At 29.6% G+C, this 26,087-nt stretch overlaps 1 protein-coding gene and 2 non-coding genes across 3 annotated transcripts in view; all 3 read left to right on the forward strand.

The window, feature by feature from the left end:
* The window catches only part of LOC100162697 (limbic system-associated membrane protein-like), a 590,312-nt gene that overhangs the window by 217,829 nt on the left and 346,396 nt on the right, over nt 1-26,087 (forward strand). The window lies entirely within an intron of this gene.
* Nucleotides 20,072-20,145, forward strand: TRNAN-GUU. Its single transcript has one exon. It is a non-coding gene; the product is annotated as a tRNA-Asn (tRNA).
* Nucleotides 24,880-24,952, forward strand: TRNAK-UUU. The gene has a single exon. It is a non-coding gene; the product is annotated as a tRNA-Lys (tRNA).

Below are 26,087 nucleotides of genomic sequence, written 5' to 3' on the forward strand. Positions count from 1 at the left end.
TCAGAATCGTTTTCTATACAATGATATTATATCATTGAATTCAAATTTAATACCATCCATATACAGTGACCCACTTGTAACTACTGTACAGCAGAGCGAAATCCACTTACCCACGTTTTTAAATATTCGATTCTTATAGTGAAAGTTGAAAGAAAATGTAAGTTATACAAGTTTCCTCATAAAAAGTTCATTATATTATTTTAACAAAAAATCTAAAATACATATAAACAGAGCTTTTTTATAGACATTTTAAGTTTAAATTTGGGCATGTAAACGAAGAATAGGTAATACAATGTTAGTAACTGTATTATTTTACATGGCCTTTTATAATCCTTATTTAGCCCTTATTTTAAAAAAAAAAACACTACAACTGATACCTAGAAAAATCAATATTAAGTTATTTATTTAAATAGATTAACGCATATTATTACAATGGGTGTTTGAGTTTTCCAATTATATTTATATTTTAGATTCTGAGCGGAGCGAGGGAGCTATTGTTTTTACAATGGTGTTTATTTTTTTTTATTTTTATTTTTATATCCTGTATACAAAATTTCTTCCAGAAGGAGTGTTTCGATTTCAACATATAGTACCTTATCTTTTAGCAAATTGGATTATTGGTACTTTAGAGAGGTCATTTTCTCAATAGTTATTTAATGCCACTGGAAAAACCACCGAAAAATTACGAAAAAACGTTAAAAATGGGATTTTAATTTCTAACGCTTTGTTTATCATGATAGAAACGAATAAAAAATTGTAATATTTTAATATTAGTTCAACTTGATTACCTACATGATAAAATAAATAATAACAATATAAAATATCCAGACTGACAAACCGTCTTCGCTCAGAATCGTTTTTCTTATACAAATTGATATTATATCATTGAATTCAAATTTAATACAACCATTATACAATGACCCACTTGTAATCTACTGTACAGCAGAACGACATCCACTTACCTGCTTTTTTTATTTTAAAAATTAAAATATTGAAATATGCAGAACAATTAATTAATACTTTAAGCAGGGCATGAAACCGAAAATATTTTTTCTAATTTAGATTTCGATTTCAGTTATCAATGTTTATCTTTTTAAATTTTTATTTCGGTTTTGCATATCAGTATTTATTTTTTCCGATTACGTTTTTGGTTTTGAATATCGATTATTATTTTTTCCGCTTTAAATTTCGGTTTAGATTGCCGGGGTAACCGGGATTATTTACCCCCCTCGGTTAATTTTCTCTAGTGCAATTTTACCTCTAATAAATAATCGCGGGTACACCTATATTGATTTTTTTTCGATTTCGTTTTCAGTTTCGATATCGATTTTAGTTTTTAATGGTTTTATCGGTATTCAAAATCGGTATCCAATATTCATTTCAAGCTCTGACTTTTATAGAACCTTGTGAAATTTTTTTTTCATTAAATCGTTGTAACTTGCTTTTAGTTGAGAAGCTATATTTTCAAGTAATGCGGGCAAACTGCATTTTTGGACGATTTTGATAAATAAATAATTTCAACAGCAATACAATATTCATAAAATATATATATATTATTATATTATTATATTTATTTATTATTTATTATATTATCATTAATTATTAGTACTTAATAATATAGGCTGATAGAACGTCTTCATTGACAATCGTTTTTTGTATGCAATAATTTATCATTAAATTCAATTTAACTCATACACTATAATGACTTACTCAATGATGAGATACACTCAAGTACTCGACACCAACAACCACTGTATAGCAGTCAGCTGTGCGGCTGACTACTTTCCACTTTTTTTTTTACAATTATGGTATACTCTTAGATTTTGTATGAACGCAAACTGTTTAAATATGTGTTTGCGCCTCTTAAAAATATTTTTTGTTCATATCAAGCACGTTATTATACAATAACACTAGCCTTTCCGCTTATTTTTAGTGCAAACTCTGATCCGAGACTGGGATTTTTTCTTCCCGACTTTTTCAAAAGGTTCACACCTCACCCACACAATATATTATATAGGTGACCGTTGCGGCATGTATGCGCTGATATTTATCATCATTAAATCTTCGACCCTTGACCGTGGTATTATTATTGTCTACTCGTCGATTATTATTTTTTTTTCTTCGACAGCAAAGTCTCGAGACCATCACGGGCCGTCCACCCGAGTATATATAATAATAATATAGTCGTAAAATTCCAAATGAAAATCCCATCAAGCCATAAGGTGGTCTTATCTCAGCGGCTGTCATTATTATTTTTTTTATCATAATCATTATGCTTTTCGTACATTATTTATATATGTAAGCACAGACCTATTTCAGTGTATTGCTGCTGACTGCACAAGTAAAGACTTTATATACTCTATAGTCATTAGTCAATGCATAGCTCTCAGGAAACATGAAATAAAATATATTTACGATAGTAGAATTATCAAATACGTTTTTTGCGTTCTTTTCTTTTCGTTTTTTATGAAATTATTATTTTATTTTATACACGCTTGATTATTACATCAAGGATTTTTCCTGTCGTTTATTATTTATACAGTGGTAAAAACTGAGAGTATAATGTATGTCAGGATAAAATTATAATTTTTCATCATTCGCCAGTATATTTTCATGGGTATGAATTCGTAAATAGTTTTTTTTTCGAATTTACGAGTTTAGATCACACGTCGTGATCAATGACTATGACGCGTATTGGTAGGTACTCTTGTAACATTATAATATGATATTATTATGAACCATAATCATAATTTATGATTTTAGTTAAAAATCTACCGAATTCGCTGTGGACCATTAATGACGGGACATAAAAATTAATACTTTGTAATTAACCCGTAGGTGTGTACGGGGACTGGCACGGAGTATATTCTTTCAATAGGTTTGTTTAAAGATATCATTGTTTTTATCACCTATAATCCGCAGGATAGGTTTATTTTTGTTTATAGCCACCTAGGTGGTTCTTGTATTTTTTTGAGTATTTTGATAAATATTTTTACCCAACACAATTTCGGTAATTAGGTAATAGGTATTATAATATTGCTGACGTAGGTATGATATTTAGTTTCTATATATCTATTAAATACATCGAAAAAGGTTTACTATACCAGATATTGATCTGGAAAATCATATCATATTACATCGATTGAACATTCAAAATCGGTAGATTCCAATCTAAGAAAATCCGCATTTAATAAACAAAAAAAGAAAAACATGAAATTACTTATTACCCATATCTTAGCAAAACTCACTATACGAGTACCTATACTTGGCCGTTTAAAAACAATATTTACTATACATAATATTATAATATGCGTTACCTATGGGTAGGCCAACATTTATTGTAAGCTATATACTCTACATATAATATTAATATTTTTTTAGTGATGGGGGGTAGAAGTTAGGGTTTCCCTTTAGCTCTTTGAACACTATGGAAATTTATGTACTATACTCAGCCCACCCCCCATTTCTCGGGATAACCTTTTCGGTGGAACCTTTTATCCTCGCCCACGGCTGGTGTGACACGTCACGCTTAGGTGGTACGTCCGAGTATGCAATAGTACCGTTGAATATACTGCGGTCGTCGAGTGTCGAAAAAATGTCAGCTGGTCGTTTACCGAGGTGTGTCGGTACTGTACACGCAACCACCCTTTGTGTTTTGGGATTAAAAAAAAATGTCTCTAGGCTTAAAACCAACGATAATTAACAAAAAATAATTATAGAAACGAACGGTGTTCAATATAATTGAAAATATACCGTGTTTCGCGTTATTTTTGATAGCTTTCTCTGGACAGCGTCTTCTGTTTCCACCCTCCCCGTTAGTTGCGTGGCGAACATGCAGTCTAACCGAACGTTTAACTAGAACTTCGAAAAACAACTTGTGGAGGAGATATGTTTGTAAGATGTGCATTTTATATATTTTTTTATTCATTACAATATACTTATATAATATGTTCTATTTGTTGTACCAATGAAGTGGATAAAACAATGTCCGGTCTATCATTATTAATAGCAAGTATTTAGTATACTTAATGTATATTAAAAACATAAAATACATATTTTGATTTGCTCGTATTAAAAAAAAAATCACCTTCCCCACTGCTCCCGCAAACCCATTGGTCGTTCAAGTATTCTAATACAAAGTTTAATCGCACGAAATAATATATACCATCGAAACTACCCATATATAGTAATTAAATATTATCTACTTTTATGTCGCATGGTATACACCAATATAATGGTGGTATATTATTTTGGGTTTAAAATTGAAATTGATATTATTGTATATATAATTCATAGGACAATAAAATAATAATAATAATATTGTGATTAAAACCGAACACAATATCACACATCGCGATATGTGGCTCAGTGGAAGGGCTAGACACCCTCCAAAGTCCCTCCCCACCCCTATTTCCGTCTGTATATTATGTGTATGTGTGTAGGTATAGCATCGGGTTTGGCGGGCGACGGAAACGCGACAATAATTCGTTTTTCTCGGACGCTGACCTATAGCTGCGTGCGGGGTGCATGCTTGTGGGTGTGTGTGTGTGTGGGTGTGTGTCTCGACTGCATCGTGTATACCAATTAACGAACGGGGGCACCGGCACACACGCACGCGTGCACGTCATAATAATATCTTCATATTAACATCGGTCCGCCGCCGCCGTACACTAGCACGCATTTGTTTTCATTTCGACCGACCTTTTATTATACGCAGTGTTGTATTATATACATAACAATACAATATATAGGTACCTAATACATATACATATATATATATATATATATATATATTATAGGCATGTGTACATACATATATTAATAATATGTGGTATGGCGTGTAAATTATAATACGATATTTATATACATATATAATATGTTTTATAATATTATTGTGTAAACTGTATATATGAGGTATATACATTGTATATTATAACACTACACGTACGGTTGTGAGCACGATATGCACGCGGCGGGGACCCGTTTGCGCGACCGACACTACAATATTATAGTATGACGTACACACTGAGTATTATAATGTATTACGTATTATTATTATTATTATTATTGTTTTGACGGTGTGTCCATCACACATACACGCAAGCTGCCGCTGTTTCAAAACTATTATTTGTGTGGACTTGCGGACTTGCGATATTATTTTGTATCGTTATTATTTTTCTTACTATATAATACACGTATTTGCAATATTATAACAGGTAGGTTATTGTACCGCCGGCCTCGTATGTCGCCGCCATGCCATGCCCATGTGTCCGATATTATGGTCGGTTTGATTCGTCTTGTAGTTGGGGAGTGAAAGAAAAATATCGTCCGATCATAATTTTGTGTGTTATCTATGCTATGGGTTCGTTAATCGTTTGTATTAAATCTTTATTTGCCGTTCGTATAGTAATCGCGTGGAGCACTTCTAAACATTTTCGAATGTTGAATTTTGAAAACGTACGACTCTATGATAAAACAACGTAATATTATGGTTAACTGAGCTGTTAACTGAGATGTCCTTTACTAAAAATGAATTTAATATAATATTAAATTCAATGCATATTACTTATAGGATATTGCCTACACACTATAATCTCTACCTATTTAGACAAACGTCGTAACAAACGTACACATAGAATGTGACCATTATTTATTTTGTATACATTAATTTTGTCCAAAAATCGTTTGGTGCAGCTCAGATGTATATTAATTGTAATATACGTTCACTCGAAAATTAGATTCTAAGGTATATTATGCGAACCCAATGAATCGTGTCTGTGGTGATCCACCGATTTCTCGTTTCATTTTTGTGAATACCTATATGGTTATTAAGCACTGTAGAACGACATACTAGAATGTAATACAATATACGGAAACGGATCCGATAATGTGTCTATTGTTGTCGCCTGCTAATGAATGTCGATTTGCATAATGTATTGCAACAGTTTATACCGCGGATGAACTGTATGGTTCTAAATCAGTGTCCTTAAATTATATTAATACAATTAAAACACAACTAAATGACCATAATGCGTGGTATAAAAAAATTATTGTTCGGCTGCACTAAATACGTGATTTATATTAGGATATATGGTACGCGCCATTGCGCCAATGATGAATAATTTAAACGACCCCTACCCACCCTACAATGTAATATAATTAAAGTCGCGTGAAATAATTTACATAATTCGTTTAATGAAGCTGAAAAGTAAAAACGGTTTTAATAAGTCTAAACGAACACCGGGTGTGGATTTAAACGTACGCAGCTAGTGTGTGATTATAACGATAATATATAGACTCGAAAATCACAAGAAGAAGTGTCTTCTAGTTAAGCAGAGAGTAAAATAACAAAAAAAAATGTATGAAAAAATAAATTATTATTGCAAGATATTTTGACATTTCGTTTACGACATTATATTTTAGTGTCTGTTTAATTTTTTGCATACACACTGCATGTATATTTAGTAAGCCACAAGCATTGATACACGTAATATACTTAAATATTATTTATTTATTTTATTTTTTACTCTAAACTAGAGTAGGTACCTACTATCTTCTTCATTATGAACCAATTTTAATGTGTGGAAATTTGCTTATGAGTTGTTTTATGTGTCTAGTTTAGAGATTTATTGTTTCAAACGTGATATAAATGTTTGGTTGCTGCCAAATTAGATAGTAGGTACCTACCTGTATATTATACATGGCTGAAATGGTTTAACCTTCTTGCATTCCCCCCGGGGGTCGTGTATAATGCTAACAAGTGTAATAGGAAAGTCTAGGGTTGGTCAATTTCCTAGAACCTTACTTGGCGGGAATTCTGGAATGGGCAAGGTTATCGAACAATTTACGAGAATCAATATAACTATTTAATAATTATTATGTTAAATATTAACAGCGTATTTAAAATTTAATACATAGATATAAATATTATATAAATAAAAAATAAATTAAATTGTAATTTTATTTTAATTGCTTAAAACTAAAACAAACATTAGAAAAAATGTGCACAGTGTATTTTCATATAGGAATAACACATAATAAATATTTATTTATTATAAAATTATTTTAGTTACCTACTAAACGAAAATATAATATGTATATATTATGTTAAATAAAATATGATAGCTGCCTGGATGTTGAGTTGTATTTTTCTACATAAATTCATTTTTTTTTTTGGATAAATATCAATACAACTTTCAATAGCCTATATTACAATTAATTAGAGTTCATATTACTATTGTATAAATATATAATTATATTAGGTAAATTACATTATAGAATCTTCAGTGAATTCCAAAATTTTAAACGTGCTTTGATCGGAATCCGTTTTCCAATGTGACTTTTAATATCAATATGAATATGAATGTTTGGTGACCCTGCACACTAGAGTAGGAAACTTGCATAGTACTATCAATTTCTCAAGCTCAGACTTTTTATTTAACGCTGTAATATTATTTGCAACGTTTAATAAGATACAAACAATGATAATTCACAGTTTGTAGACACCGAGTTCAGATATTATAAACAAAAATAGAATGTCTGTACAACTCGTGACACGCATATAAAAAATTGAAACAAATAAATTACGAAAATAAGGTCATTTTTGTTCTTGAAAGTTCCCAATACCGATTTGAATCAAAACGCATATCGTATAATACTTTAGTACCTTCTTCGTCCACTATTTATCATTTACTACACGTCTTATACGTTTTTTGTAATATCTTACTAATTCCTTTCGTGGATGACAATATTTCATAAATAAAAAACTATTTTGTTATCACTTATACCGGTATAAGTATACATCAATACGCGAATCGTGGTTATTTATGAATAGTTTTGTGGAACGAATGAATATTCAATTTTAGGTACTCTAATCGATCGGATATAATAATACTGAACTAACTTTAAAATATTTTAAAAACGTCTGGTCGTATAAACAACGATTTGATTTCAATAATGCAGTTTAAACATAATAAAAATCAAAAAACAAAACCAACATGCTACCACCGCTGGAAACATAATGATCAATATGAAAACCGGTGATTTGTAAACCTTTAAGCTCACTATTCTGGCTATTATAATTCACAAAATGTTGAAATATTATTTTACATTACTGAATTGTACTTTTGCTCTCAAATACTGCAAATTACATGATATATATGCAGGCTTGTTCATATAATAATATACAAAGGACTTATGATTTTCGGCCGTAATGTTGATCCGTATTTATCGATATTATAAACGGTAATTAAATGCGTAGAAACAATACATATTATATATATATATATTCACGTAAGCCTTTGAAATTTGAAAGCCTGACAAATACTGTCGAGTGGCACATTAATTATCATAATAATTACTATATCACTATTACCAATCGTCAGCCATCAATATATAATAATAAACTAGGAGGTGAAAAAATATAATAATACGCTTAAAAAATATCCAGAATATACATAACAATTATGTTTTGAATTTCAATATTTAATCTCAACATTTTGCGAGATCACTATGTGCCACTAAACTCCGCCCATCTAAATACTATTCTTACTAATATAAAATATTTGGGTCAAAGTTTGATTTTCATAATATACTACGAAATATTATATATAATGTTTAAAAATATGTAAAAGTATGTTGTTGTTTAAAAAAATTATTATGTAAAAGAATTCAAAAAAATGTTTTATTATATTTAAAAAAAAAAAATGTGTTGCAATAATATGAAATCATGCAAAAACAATATTTCCAAAACAGTTAAAACTACTTGAAATAGTGAGCGTATACTTTGGTGTGGACACTTAAATAGACCACCTTGTATGCGTATTTTAATAAACAGTTTAAATGAGCACATTTTTGTGAAAAGATGTATCTACTGTTTCCATTACAATTAATTTATAAAATAATACACAAAATGAAAACTGTCAGGGGAGCATCTTCTACTATGAAAGGATACAAATATGAGGAGGAACGGATATGGAGTGCTATTTCATTTGATTTTATTAGATATTACATTTTTAATATATATACAAGATAATAAATCTATTACTATTTCCTTCGGCCAACTCCTACTAGGTAGTACAAGAGCAAAGCAATAACCATTTGTATGAATGATAAATTATAATAATTATTCATAATATGTTTAATACATGTATGTAATATAATATATATAAATCAAGTATTATATTATTACAGAATCGATAGTGACATACATAAAAATTCCTCCTAACATCCTAACATTTATATTCTGAAACAGCTAGTATTATAATGTTATAATATTTTATTTAATGCCCGAACTCAAATTTTCTGAGGTTCTGTCACTGGACAGTATCCTCTTCATGTGCTTCATGTCTTTCTTTAATCACTATCATCATTGTTACTTATTGTTTTATGTGTAAACAGATTGTCATATATTTTTAATAAAAAAAAAAAAAAAAAATATATATTTTATTTGACAATAGACAAAAAATAATAAAATTAAAACTAAAAGTAAGTAAATCAAAACTATAAATAATATAAGAATAATTTTATTTGATTTACCTTTTTTTTTTTCGTTTTGAAACACTAACATAGGGTAGCATGCATTAGAATTACTTCCCATAATTTTGATTATGGACAATGGACATAACATAACCATACTATTCGGTTTACAGCTGAGTTATATGGACCCAAATTTACACTTAACTTGGTCCAAAAAATAACCTGTATAATTGAATGTGAATTAGTAATACCTTACTCCGGTCAAATACTCAAATATAAAATATAGGTACCTCAATGAGTAGAAAAGATTTTCCTTCCCATTTACAGATTTTGGACAGTGAGTTTACAATATATTTTAAAAAATATAGTGATAAAAGTAATTATATCGAAATGCTGAAAATGATTATAATTATTAATAACTAATTAAATACACATATTTGGTTTTATTACAATTTAATATTGATCTTATTAATTATTATTAGGTACTATTTTCGAACTCAAGCAGAGGCCAATTAACGGACGAAATTAAGCCCATAAATATAATTCCAAACCTAAGACTGAACTGAACAACTTCCATCATTATTTCGCCCGATTCGATTTACTTAGACACGCATATTTCATCTTACATGACAATCATATACCTACTCATATTTTCGTATACATTTACAGTCTAGATAATAGATATCTATTACATATGTATTATGTTTTTACCATGTAACCTATGTATATAATAGGTGTCATATACTATAGTAAATAGTATAATACAGTTGACTACATAAGCAAATATAGGTACAACACATCTAATACATTATTCCAGTAGAAAAATTTAAAATTTAAATTGACAAAATAGATTTTCAAAATAGGTAGTAAAAAATAAAAAGCTTGATAAAATAAACATCGTTCAAATTTACTTTTACTCGTAAAATATACATGCTATAGATTTTTCAGAGGTCAGATATCTAATAATTGTATGCATGTATATTGTATATGCATATCTTTCCACGCAGAGTACCTATTCATATCTCAATTGATTGTATAATAATATTATAATATCATTGCAGTAACGCACACATATTCTTTCCTTTAATATGATTATAATATCATATCCGACTATTGTACTCGGACATCATCGCTGTAACGACATAAGAATGTAAGATAATAAATATTAATAATAATATCCGTGAGTCGTAATGAAACATAAATTTGTGTAAATTAAATGCGTTTTATGTGTGCAAACTAAGTAGCATGAAAGTAATAAACAACGCGGTAGTATACCAGCAGAAAAAAAGAAAACCGCTCGAAATTGCTTGCATAAACAGAACGCGAATTTTGACCCCAAATGGGTTCGTTAAACAGCTTTTGACTTAACGTACCGTGCCGTTTTCCATCGAACAATAGCTGGCGCCCAAAGTTTTGAATATAATGAATTTCAATTTCTTCTCCAAAAGTCACTTGTCGAAAAACGTTGCGTTTGAAACGGGAGAAAAAAAGTAGAATGTGGTAATATATATATATACATAAATACCTACGTGTAGAAAACAATAATTGCTGTAATGAAAAAATAAAAATAAAAAACACGAAGCAAATTCCGAACGAGCATTAGCTGGTATAACACGTCTATGAAGATTGTCGTGAAGTGCACGAGTTGTGTACTGAACTGTATTTTTAACGTCTTTATTATTAACGATGAGATTTTGTCCCCCTAAATTCCAAAAAATCACGATTAATATGCATATAATAAGATTAAATTAAAAATTAAATTTGACTCTTTATTTAAAACTTGCAACAATGTATAACGAGTTTTATTTTATGCACTTATTCATATTATTAATATTAATTTATTTTTTTCATAATAATAGTGACCCACTTTGAGCCTGCTCGTATGGAGGCCTATAACCAAGACTTATTTAACAATGTTTTTCTTAATTTTAGTATAGTTAAATACCTTAAAATACATTATATTTTAATTACACAAGATCATAAGTACATTAAGGTAAATATAATTTAATTTATATAATACTGTTAAGTACAGATGCATTATAATATAATAAACTATGTAATTAAATATTACTAAGTATTTTAATTTACGAAGCATAGGTACTAGTGTTATATATTATTAATTATGTTTGCAGCTTGTTGAGTTAACCATTTGTTTATTATAGGTATATCATATATTTACTTGTTTTAAATTTTATGAACATCTACCTATTAGAATTTTAACAAAACGCTCTTACAAATTAGTTTAAAAATGTCGTGGCACCTAATTTATTTAGTTTTTAGGAACAATGATTGTGTATAATGTTATTAATCGGTAAATCTTTTGGTTTTGAGTTCAGTCTTGTATAACTTTAATACAAAACTTGTGTATGTCCCCTGTGCTTTTTTTATGCATTTAAATGTCACATTCGAAAATAAAGAGATAAAACGCTTATCGAATCTTTTTTATTAGTTTTTATATAACTGTATACCTATATACCCATAAGCAACAGTATTATAAATTATAATATAGCATAATAATATTATATATAACTATGCCCTGACGCACACCCGTAGATAACGATAGTACGTGCGTGTATTTTGAGTGCACATATTATTATTATAATATATTATATCATGAGAATTCTGAATTTTAACATCATACCAGTATGACTGTGTCCACCGATATCACAAACAGAACATCGTTATAAAACGCTAAACACTAGACCTGCAGCTGGTGCTCAGAATTCATCCAGTCCAATGCTGATAATAATATAAATTTATATAAATATCTAAACCATTCATCGACCAAAAATATTATGGACACCTTTCGTGCACAGCGCATTGTAAATGTGTATATTATAATATGTATTTGAAAATGGATGTAAATTTAATTAAATAGTCACATATTTTTATACAATCTAATGATGTATGGTATTACGTATATTCGTTTATGTTATGTGTTATCTATGAATTATAATTCTAAAACTAATAAAATACAATTAGAATTTGGATGTAGATATAGAAATTGCCAATCAGTGACTGAATCAAAATGTTTGACATATACCCTAAGAGCCTAAGAAAATTAATAAGTTTGCTTATGATTTTACTCCCTGAATTCCAGCAGAAATACAATAGATCAACAATGTATGTATAATTACAGAAAAATCATTAACTTTACTATTATTATACAATATATTATAATATAGGCGATCCTGCCGAAGGAAAACTTGAAAGTCTTTTCACTTTCTCTTTTACTTTCACATATTTCACCCTGCAGGGTTTAAAAATAAAAATCTTTATATTTTTTTAAGAAAATTTCGTTGTAATTAAAATATCAAAAATACCGAACCCGAGGTCATTTTTATTTTAACGAGCAATTTGTAAAAATATTAATTAAAACTAAGAAGTTTTTAATGAATTGACGATGTTTCTACACACAAAAAAGTTTTATGTTTTTAAACTAAAAGCAAAAACTGCAGTATGTACAGGCACATATATTTTTGTTATTTTACTAGTTTTAGTGGATGAATATCAATATTGTTTTAATATAACATAATACTATATAGACAATTTAGCTGTGCAATGCTTTGAATTTAAATTTAGTATATCAGTATACTTTATTGGATTATTATAAATGTTTTCAATATAAAAGTTACAAAACCAATAGTCTATAATATAATATGGTCTACACAAATGAAATTACTTGAAAGGCATTATTAATTTAATTTACGAACTAGAATACCATTTATATAATATGGTTAAATATATTTTATAATTATTAAATAATTGTGTTTTAAATATTAAGCATAGCATGGTTCTTACACGTATTTCTGATTAAAATAATATAAGTACATAATTGATAATAGATGCTATTATATAAGTACCTACCCTACACTTACGTAGTATTATTCTATTAGACTTAGTAAAAACCCATAAATAGTGTATGGTTTATCACCCGCTCCTCCAACTTTGTCTTATAAATGGATAAACGGTGGTCAACCACTTGGTCGATAAAACAATACCGAACACTATAAAATTAAAACAAAATGATAATAAATGAACAATGAATCAACAACTCTCGTTGTATCATCAGTTTTTTAACTTCGGATTTTCACCAAAGCATTTTTAATTATTTTTACTACAAATAAAATTAAAATAAAAAAAAAACAGTGCTGTGATGTATTTTAATATTATAATAATATAGTTAAAATCTCAAGTGTACGGTAATATTATGCAATATACAGGTTTATTCAAGCTGGAGTAATAACGTAAAACATAGTTTAACTGAACTTTATAAATTCCTACTACAGAACTACGGATTGAGTAACAAAAGAAAAAAAATCATTGCAATTCTCAATCATAGCTCGGTATATTATTATTAATTATTGTGTAATGTTTTTATTTCCTTCAATTGGTTTTCCATATCCATGACTCGTTTAAAATATATATATATATACATCCACGAATATATTATTATACGGATACGTGTGCTGGGTAACTATAATTACATAATATCACTAGTACCTATTATGTTCATGATAGAAAACCGTCCAGAAGAATGGCCAAAAAATGATTTAAATTTACCTATTATACCACTCCGGCCTCATCAGGGCCGGTTTTAAGGTTTGAGTACGATGTATAAATAAATAATGACACCAACTTTCAAAAGGAAAACGAAAAATAAACTATACATCTAGTGTCATTGACTGCAGGTTTTAGTTTCGTGTGCGTATCATTTATAATGAGTTATACACGGGAATTATAGGTTGGACATGATGTATACGACGAGTAAGTTATTTAAAAAAAAAATACTCAGTACAGCTGTACAAAAGAAGGATTAAAAAAGTGGGAACCGGTTTATCGCTGAGGAGGTACCTACCACATACACTGTTCAATCATATTATTACTGCTCACAGGCCATATGTGGACTAGGAATGGTATTCAGCGTTGACATCGTTAGTAAAAAAGCATTTTAGTCATTCGCGTATTCTGAAATGAATGTTGATAGTATAAATTATGATGGAACATAAACATTTCATCAATATTTTTAATTTTGATTTCCTACGTCGAATTAAAATATATTACACTGATTATTATAAGTATTACTATTATTATGCGTATTCTGACTGTCTGAAATTATTTTATATCTCGAGGTGGAGTTTATAAAAGATCCTTAACAGCATATTAATTATTAGCTGTTAAAGGCTCCGTTATATTTATATGTTATATTTTGAATATTGTCGTAATTAACTTTTCGTAGGTACTATATAATACTCACCTAGAAAATAGATATATTATGTTGAATATTAATTGTTATTTGTAATCTGTAAATACCACATGTGGTGTAGTTATTGTAAATCAACTACGCAGTTATAACATACGAATACATATTATGTAATCATAAAACGTGGTTGAAAATAATATTATATTTATACAAATATATTCGCACAATTAATCAACAAAATATTTGTAATTTCGTATAATTTCTTGATCTGTATTCACAATTCATTTTTTCACTAAAATTAAAAATAATACTCTTCTAAAAAAAAAAAAAAAGAATATTCGGGTGTGATTGTAAATATTACCTATATTTTTTTTCCGAGATAACATTATTAATTGAATCATATTAACTGGAACCATGCGGTCAATACGTAATTATTGGGCCATATTGTTAGATTTATCTCAATCATTACTGGATGACTTTTCATAACTTAAAAGCTACTTAACATAAATTCCAGACCGAAAAACCATTCAGGTACACACATTTATGACTAGGTACCTATTTCGCGCTTTTTATTAACATCAGTGCATCGAACGCGTTTAGACAGTTAAGACTAATATTCAATTTCCATTTGGTACTGCTGACATTACATAAACATTGATAATATTGACAATAATAGGCATATTGAATGTCAATATACAATTTGGTTATTATTATTAGTTCGTATGATGTATCGAATGTTGGCCTGCCATTAAATTACATATCAACTAGTGAATAATCGTTATTCTGCAGACGTATAATAGATAGTATGTTTCTCCGTGTCCAACTCAATGGTTTGTAGATAGGTACGGATATAAATAATGAGTGAAATTTGTCTGGCCCTCTATTTTTCAAAATTGTAGTTGAGCATTGTTCAGAGTTACAAGCTACTACAGATACTGAATAATAGCTCTTGGAATATTTGTTTTTATGTAGTCACTGAGAAAAAAATCTTATCCCAAACAAATATAAGTACACATACAAAGGTTAAGCATAATACTAATAAGGCTAACCTTAAGTACCATATTATATACGACAGAAATCTTAATAAATTAATATGATATACATCTTGTCCGTTCTAATCTAGAGTATTGCCCCCTCATCTGGATAAACAGTACGTCGAAACAAGCTCTAACGCTGGAATCTGTGCAAAATAATTTTTTACGTTTTATCTCATTTAAATTTAACATAAACAGACCTATCCACGGCACATATAATAATGTTTTATATTTTCTTAATATTTCTCTACTCTCTGACCGTCGTACACTTTACTCTCTAAATTTTTACAAAAACTAATATTAGGTTCAATAGATTGTCATGAAATTCTCTCTTTAATCCGTTTTAAAATTAATTACCTTAATACTAGAGATCCAAAACCCTTTATCCACTTCTTTCAACAAAAAACTATATCTTGAACTCTCCTGCTAACCTTCTTATGACTGCAGGTAATACTTTTGTCTTTGATTATATTTGAATAATAATTTGTATATTTGATTTGTATTCTATATCTACTTTAGTATTATTATTTTTCTCATTCTCTAATTTTAAGTATATTTAACTATAAATTATTGTTTTATGTATCAATGTGTAACGCAATGTTAATATTATTATGTTTTAGGACTAACGTCCGTTTATATTAAATAAATAAATAAATATTCTTGAATACATATTAATTTTTGTGTAGCATCTTTGTTCGCCATCATAAATATATTTTTATTCGTTTATCCACAAATTAGGTATATATAATATATATATTATAATTGTAGGTAATTCCTATAATATATTATCCAAAACAATTTGAAAACGTTTTACCACCAATGTCTGTCACTTTTACAATATTAATATTACTGTGGCACAAGTTGATATAACACGGTAAAATATTTCTGTAGCCACAAAATAAATATATTCCAAATTGGTTTTCTTTCCAAGAAACTTACATTTCGATTCTACGAAAACATTAAAAAAAAAAAATCAGTGCCCAGATTCCCTATGGACTATAGTTTACTCACTACCTGTATTATGATAAAAATAAATAGTCTGTGTCCTGTAGTTCTTGAGAAATAATGATATGGCAGTCTGTTAGAAAACACTTCTTTATATACAATACTAAAATTGTATACGTAATAATACAGACATCCATTTAGAATGCATTTCAAATACTATTAATAAAAAGTATTTAAAAACAAATACGAATATCGACGAATAATATGTGCTTGGCATTTATATAAATAGTGTATAACCATTAATACGATCCGTATGCATGGAATTATTATACTCCTTGGCAGGAACAAAACAAAAATATTAAATAAGAATATAAACGCTGCGCACACGGCGGCGGCCATCGCGTACGCAAAACTCGTTCGGTAACACTCGGGTGGCCTCGCGGTGGTCGTGAAAAGTGGGAATGCGGAGTGGGGCAGCTGATGCCGCCGCCGCCGCACCGACGATCGGCCGCCGCCTTGACTCGTACACGTGTCGGCAGTTGAAGGTTACGTTTAGGTCGTCGCCCCACCGCCGCACGAAACAGCGCACTCTCACCGACCGGTCCCGACGATGCGACGATCGAAAAACACGATAGCGACGATAACAATTTTCAGACCACGGTGCTGTTTTTACTTTACTCGGCACGAATACATAAATCACGTCATTATTACGTAAATGATTATGTACATTATTAGTATTTGTTTGATTTCTGGTTTAACGATAAAAAAAACAAAATTACCATTTGAAATACTTACACACAATAACAATATTATATAGTGCGTAATGCTAGTTAATGTCTAGAGGTAAATCGTGTACGTGCAAGTGAATTGCATTCGGCGTACCGAAAATGTTATTACATTTTTTTTTTTAATTGCATTTAAAAATATTTTAAACATTATCGGGATTATGACGCCACATAAATACTGAATTATATAATAGGAACAATAAAATACAATTTTAATTTTATGTCAATAATATAATGATTAATTAATTGACTATACCTACTAAATTTTCAGTATATTTTAAAAAAATATATTCAATAGCAGTAGTCCAGATAATCTGTAACTCTAAGCAATGTTGTTAAAAATACTTTTTAAAAGTATTTCAAATAGGTATTTAACTACTTCAATTAAAAAGTATTTAAATATTTATTTAAATACCTTTGCTAATAAATATTTAAATACAAATACAAATATATTCAAAAAGTATTTCAAATATTTTTAAATACATTTTTTTAAACTTTATTATTTTCTGATTCTTAATTCTTAAAACTAATTATTTGTTTAATGTAATAATGTGTATTGAACATAGAAGACTATTGTAGGTTTATATAGAATTACTTTATTAATAAAAAATTGTATTTTAAAATTTATTATATTTAAGAAACATAACCTTTTCAAAATGGTCGTCAGTTATTCTCCCTCTACGTTTTGTGAGTATAGCGTTGCTTACACTAAAAATTCTTTCAACGGAAGCACTGCTTGGTAACGGAGTGTTGTGTTCTATAAAAACTTTTTTAATGTTGGGTGTGTCTTCTAAAACCAATAAATTCTTCATAGGGCTCTTATTCAAAAAACTTGATATTTCATTTTCAATGGAAATATTGGAATTTGAATGAATTTTGGACCAAGAAAAAAATGAAGATGTTTCATCACCATGTTTATTAGTATTTTCATAATTTATGTTAGATGTCTCAATACCTTCAGACTTTGATTTTTTTAAAACAGCTTCTTTGAAGTTAGCAACAGCCAAATCTTTGATTATATTATTATTTATCCACAATGTCTTAAAATATCTCAGTAGACTCTCTTAGAGTCTCTAAGACAATTATATACCTACTATATGGCAATGAAGGGTATTATCGTGGTACTGACCTATAACTAGTTCAATTAGCCTATTTATCAAGTATACATTTATAAAAAAATAATATTATTTAAAAATATTATACATTAGAAGTACGTAGTAGGCAATGGCGTAATGATTTATTACAATATTCGCTTTGAAAAATATCATCTTCACTTTGCCAAAATATCCTCTGTTACCAAAGTCCGCTTGGGCCTCGTCGTTCATTCTGCTATTGAAACAATAATTATCACACTGACATTATCTAAACCATTGTTCTTATTAATATTTATATTATGTGACCCTGGACCCTATCAAATCACGGATGGTGAACAGGTAAATCGCAATATTTTGTTTCTATAGTTATTACAATTTATTGGTACAGTTTGTTTTTAAACCTATTGTTTGACGTCCCGCTCAGGCTCGTAGTCAGACAATTTATATTAAGGGGTGTAACCATTTTGGGCCCTTGTGTGATTATCCATACTTCGTTTTCTATGAGGAATTTGTAGAGCTTGTAGAGGACGTCAATCTCCGCATACTCCCACCAGTCAATTAGACAGAATCCCATTACAAGAATCTTAATAATTTAAAATTTACCTTTGGTTGGTTAAAAAAAACAATTTTTATGTCTAACACTAATCAAAAATAATTTTTAAAAAGTGTTGAATTTATATTTTAACCAAGCGGAGCAGAACTTATATTTTCAGTGTCAGTAACAACCAGATATCTATTGAGTTGTACGATTTTTTTTTTAACACTTGTTGGGTTGATAAAATAGTGATTGATATGTTCCATTGTAAATTATAATGTTTCAACACAGTCAAGTGTTATAAGCAAATTTATAATCTATTGCAATTAATATTACATTTTAATACCCACCCATCCCCCTTCCCCTGGCCTAATCCCACCACATAAGTACTGTTGTATAAATACTTACGATATTTCTGGCTTCAATCGACTTATATAACTATATTGTACACAGTGTCGGCCTGGCCCAGGCGGCTAGGAGGCGATCGCCTCCGAGGCCCCGACCAGTATTTTTCAAGAAATAAATGAAATTATTTACCTAAATGTACCTACTATATATAGCCCAGTGCTATGCGTTTGGATCCACTAAATGATTTTATAATAATAGTATAATATACATTTTATTATTTTAATGATACTAAAATTATAATATTTTAGTTCGTGGTAATAATACATTTATATGATAATTTTGGAATCTATGATTATGTTGAAATACGTACTTTGATGTTTGATCGATGTTATATTACTAAATATATATCGATCCATATTATGTGATAAATATATATAAAACGTTTTTAAATTATTTTTTTGAGATTTGGTATTTTTGAGAGGCCCTTTGAATAATTTGCCTCCTGGGCCCTTTAGATCCCAGGCCGACACTGATTGTAAATTTTAACTTAAAGTAAGGATGGGTAACGAAATAGCGTTGTCACTTTTATTGTGTTCTTAATTCTCAGCCCAGACGGTTAACAGTATTAGTTTCGGCTTAAGCAGCCACGAGCCTCCGTGGCGCAATTGGCTAGCGCGTTCGGCTGTTAACCGAAAGGTTGGTGGTTCAAGCCCACCCGGGGGCGTTGATTTTTTTGCATTTTTTATACCCACCAACGTTATTTGTATACAGCAAGATGTAGTGAAGATTATCTAAGAAGATCGGTACATAGGTAATCAATTTTAATATTATACTGCATTTTTTGGGATTGTACTGTTTTAAAGTAACATAATTATTACCTATATTTGTAGATTTAGCATTATTATTGATATTTAGGTACAGGCTCTATTCTTTATCTTCTAAACCATATTATATTTTATTCATATTATCGGTTTTTTGGTTTTTATCGTTTTATTCTAGATATTTCACAAAGCAACCGTGGTTTTAATCTAAATCGGACATTAATCATTATAATATAATTACTTATTAACATTTTATCAGATAATAATATTATAATTTACAAAAATTAAAATTACTTATAGGCGAATATTAATTAATATCAGTGTAGCAGCAAATCGGTTTGTATGCATTAGAATATTTCAATATAATAATGTGCTCTTCTAATTATTATTGTTTATTCGGTACATATTTTCATGATATTATAATCAGTTTAAAAAACGGCGTATCCACCATCATAACTATTTGTTATCGGGAATGGTAAATTTTCCATTGTCAATCGTTCCATATTATCCCAGATAATTATTTTTTGATTACTTCATGGGTCTGCTTGCGCATAAGGTTTTATTAATCAAACGCTCTTCTCTTCCGCCTCTGCAGCAACCATCGGAACATACTCCATGACGTCATTCATCTACATTAATACATTATATAATATAGACTGTGCTGTTGTATTATAGTGAGCTGTATATACGTAATTTTAAATATATCATTAATCTGTTCTCGACAATTTCATAGTAGGTATATTATTTTAGACTATAAAACTTTTTAAATAATAGTATACTCATTAACAGACATAGACTCCAATTTTATTGTTTTGCTTATTTCAACATTTCAATGCATTTAATTATATTATCATTGATGATATTATATTTTTTTATGCGAATATTATATTATATTTATTTTAGTTTATATATTTTTAGTTACGTTTTACGACTGTTTAAACAACAAAAATATTATAATAATAGCTGATCTCGGGCACTCCATTGCCCCTAAAAATTATAACTTTTTAAAAAAAAAAGTTCAACTCTTTTTGGGTGCATCTTAGCCTCCCTGATAGGCAGACAATGTGAGCTAGACGGCATTTCAAGTAGACGATGTACGTAAATTTGATTTGATGCATGTTTGCACCTAACCAGCTCAATTAACCAATTGCAACCAAATAATAAATGCTAATATTGTTATTAATTATTTCTCTTATAACCAATAGCAACCATTTATAAACAACAATTTTCACAGTAAATCTAAAAATCCTACTAGAATCGCGATTAAAAAATGGGGTGTCGGAGTAGGAGAGTGAAAAACACTTAACGATATATTCTTGTACCAACAAAATAAACAAAAAAATTACATTAAAATCGGTCGTGCCGTTTCAGAATGTGTGACCACAAACTCCATGACACGAGATAATTTTTAAACATTATTAGTTAATATCATTATGTTGCATTAATCCGGAGTCTATTAGTTTATTATTGTTCTTATTGAGAAATCGCGTTTTACGACCAAATGAGGAGAAACCGAGTAAATACTATAGGTAGTCTACAAACCTGTATACGTTCAGTTGTAATTATCATAGACCTTATACAATAAAGTTATACCGCTATTAATTAGTGTATAAGGTATATATATATAATATTATATATATCATCATGGTACTCCTACACTCGCTCCCGACTACTGAGGAAAACGATCCATAATATAAATAACGAATGCAAACGATATGGCTCGCGTTTGGTCGGATACGGCTCTTAATAATAATTATTATATTATTACCATTTCGCCCTATATTATGTTGTTTTAGGTTTTATCGGCGGATTATTATTAGCGACTGGCCACTACGGTGAACATTGTCTGAATTATAACACATAATCATATTATATTATACGTGCGTTACATAAAATATGCATAGAATACTAAGCAATTGACCTGTATAATATAGTAGTAGGGGGATAAGTAATAATGTCGCGGCCAAAACGTTGGCAGTCGCGTCCGCCACGGTCGCAGCTGAACCGTTCCATCGCGGAGTAGGTACCTACTTAGCAGCCAGAACTCTCTAACCGTGTGGGCCACACGTTACTACCAATCAACCTATCCCCGAATTTTCATATAAATGTACATACCGGATTCTTAACTAATAACTACAGTTTATTTGTAGTTAATATTTCAGAAAATTCACTTATTACTGAATTTTTTGCTAGACGAAATTATTAACCGAGTCCAGTTTTATATATATATTTTTTTTAACGATAATTTATCATGTGAATTTGAAAAATTGAATTATTTTATTAATTATAAGTCATTTAAAAATAAAAACATGAAAAAATCTCTACGCTGAAGGCTTGGTTAATACTATATTATTAATATTATTGTCCTCTAAAAATTCAATAATATTTATAATATCTAAATTGTTTTATATTATTAAATATATAAATAAGAGTAGTAAGAATCCTGTAAGTAGGTTCGCAATGTATTAAGACAGATATAACACTTGTGGTTATAGTATCCTCTAAACATAATAGCTCAAATTAAAATCATACAATATAGCAGAGAACCTAATACAGTTATTGAATAAAACGGCCGTTCTTTGTCAACTCGTTTTAATGATTTTCTATATAATATTATAATTTAGTACATTAAAGCAACAATCAACAACGTCATAGTACCACATGTATAATTAATCGAATTAGTGTATAAAAAATAAATATATTTCAATTTTATGAAGCTCAGGTTTCCCTAGAATTTTCAATATGCGTACATACTGCCTCTATGAAGTAATTGATTTTACGCAGAAATGTGTTGTATGAAAAAATATCGATCAGTTATGGTTGCGGTATGTACTCAAACGTAATAATACGTTAATAGTTTTTAATTTTAAATCCTATCATATTATAATAGATATTATTATTATAGAGAGATTCTACAATCAACAACGGGCGTGGGGGGAGGCTAGATATCTTCAAATTTATTGTCGTCGGGGTCAGTGGCCAGACGGCGTTGTCTAGCCGCCCATGATGACTATCATTATTACATTCTTACTCCACGTTGTGACTGTTCAATCTAAAAGTAATATTATGATATTACTTTCTGTAAATCAACGACGGCGATGAGTTCGTTTGCTTTCGAACACAATCTAGTGGTGGTTTTAATATGAATTTTTACACGAGGCGACCAAATAAGAAATACACTATTGTCTATTACACGAGTGTAAAGTGTTATTTAAATGGTGAGGATTATGGATAATGGAGGAAATATTAGCCTGTGTTCAGCTATGACTTATAATTAGTTCACCAAAAAACGAGCGACGGCCCGAATATCAGTGGCAACAGCGAACAGCTGCTATGCGAGCGAAGCCTCCCCACCCCTAGCAAGTAGTGCGGCTGTATCAATACAATGTACCCGGCGGTCCAACGTTTAGAGGCGATAGACAGTGGCCGCCTCGGCTGGCGTTGTGCGCATGCGCTACTCACACTATTTTAAGCGTTTTTGTGTGTGTGAGACGCACCTGCCATCTCGAATGAATCAACTTAGGTTTTGGTCACATTACGCCCGCAAAATGTTTGTATACGTACGCATAAATGAAATCTATATTTTATAATGGTCACACTAGTTCAGAATAATTTTTCCGTCGAGTGCTGCGCCTCTACCCATGGCGCCGGGCTCAGGATTAAACGGCAAATCAATAATTTGTCATACCATTTAAGTATTCTTAGAATATACTAGTTGCTGAGCCGGGGGAGGCGAGTCATTCCATTTAACATCCAAACATAGTATAAAATTAAATATGTAACGTATTGTTTTACTGGAAACGTGTGCAGTAGGAATTGGAAAGTGAGTGGGGGACATAGTTGCATTATAGTTAACGATTAATTTTTAATTTCCGGTATATTATTATCTAAATATTATTACATTGCAAATTGTAATTTGTCATTATTCCTTAAATGTATTATTTATTTTAGTTATTAGACATACAGCTAAAAATTAGCGCCCCCGAAAGATGTTGTGGACTTATAGGAACGTGTCTATGAGTAAATCCGCCCCCGCTTCCGACAGATAATTACTATAGCCACGTATACACCAGTTACACCAGTAAATGCTCTTTTTTTTAAGCTAAGGTGTTCCAAATTATGGAGGGGAGGTGGGAAATAACGCCAATATAATCTACGATCCTTCATATAACAATATTTAAGAGGACGTGGCATCTTACATAGAACATTTTACGCTCAGCAGATCACTTTTAGCTCCGTTAGCTTAAAGATTAGAGTGAATTGACCTCTTCTTAAATTTAAAGGTACTATTGTTATTTAGGCAATGCCATAGGCTAAATTATATTTTAATTTTAAAGCGAGTCATGAGTATTTTAAAATTTAGATTTATTTGTAGGCATCTTAAAATACTCTTAACCCGATCTAAAATTAAAATATAGGACAAATACTATGGCCTCATGACATAGCCTAGATAATAATCTTACCTTTAAATTGTATAAGAGGTCAATTCACTCTAATTTTGGAATTAACAGAGCTATACTTAATCGGCTGATTGTAAAATTTGCTATGTTACTAACTTGTAAGACGGAGACAACACCTCATGCGATAGTGCCACGTCCCTAACTCAAAAATGTAATATAAAATTAAATTTTCAATGAGCCCAGATAGCTCAGTCGGTAGAGCATTAGGCTTTTAACCTAAGGGTCCAGGGTTCGAGCCCCTGTCCGGGCGTTCTATTTTTTTCGTTTTTTTCTCTGATTTTCTTGGCTGTGTCGATCGATTTCATTATAAAATTTTTTCTGGTAAAGACGACTGAAATGTTCTATAAATATAGCTCTTGGCGAATTGTACACGGTCTGCAGAAGTCACTTCGTATTTGTTGCTTAACAAGTTGGAGAAAAACGATCCATTTTGTTCAGAAAATCGTTTGGAAATGTACCTAATAACATTATTTTAGACGAACCATTTATTCCACGACCCAAGCATACAATAAAGTTTGTTTAATTCTATAGCATATTCATTTTTTAATTACATTAGTGAAATACGCGTATATCATTCACAATACTAGTGGTCTCGTAGGAATTAACTCACATTGCATATTTTATTATTATTGCGTGTTTTAGGATGACATGATTGATACCTTTTTACGAATCGTGAATAAAATTACAATTTAGCTCCTAATACAGATTAGATAATCAGTTGTTTATTGTCTAATATAAATAACACAATTATTTTTAAGTTATTTTATTTTAATTAATTTGAATCAATAATCGTATACATTGTACCAGGACCTAAATATGCCATGACGATACATCGAAAAACAAATGTGTGATCTTATTGAGTTTCCAATATATAAAAAAAAAACAATATACCTGTTCAATTATATCCTATTTAATTATTTTGAAAAATCAATACGTTTTTATTGAACTTTTCTCTGATATAAATTTAATGCACAACATTTTCAGTACATTTTATTTGTCATCACCTTTGTAATATTTATAATTTTTTTTATATTACCCTTATAATATTTGAATGAAGTACTTACTACTTATAATTTGTGCCTGGATTTTAAAACATGTGCATTTTTTTTATATATATACATGAGATAGAAATCTAATTTTTATAAATAAATTCGTTTCATGACATTCTGATAAAAAATAAACCAATTTATTTTTTTGCTTTTTTTCGACTTTTTTATATAAATGTTTTTTTGATTTTTATTTGCCTTTTTGAAATTATTCTAGCTGTGAAATTTCAATGTGTTGATTATGCTGAAGTAATAAAACAAAATTTTATTTATTAAGAAGAAATGTAAAAACCCGGAATACGAACTAAATGGTTATTGAGTTATTATTGTTTTCGTTTA

The sequence above is a fragment of the Acyrthosiphon pisum genome, chromosome X (genome assembly GCF_005508785.2).
Source record: "Acyrthosiphon pisum isolate AL4f chromosome X, pea_aphid_22Mar2018_4r6ur, whole genome shotgun sequence".
In the NCBI taxonomy this organism is placed as follows: domain Eukaryota; kingdom Metazoa; phylum Arthropoda; class Insecta; order Hemiptera; family Aphididae; genus Acyrthosiphon; species Acyrthosiphon pisum.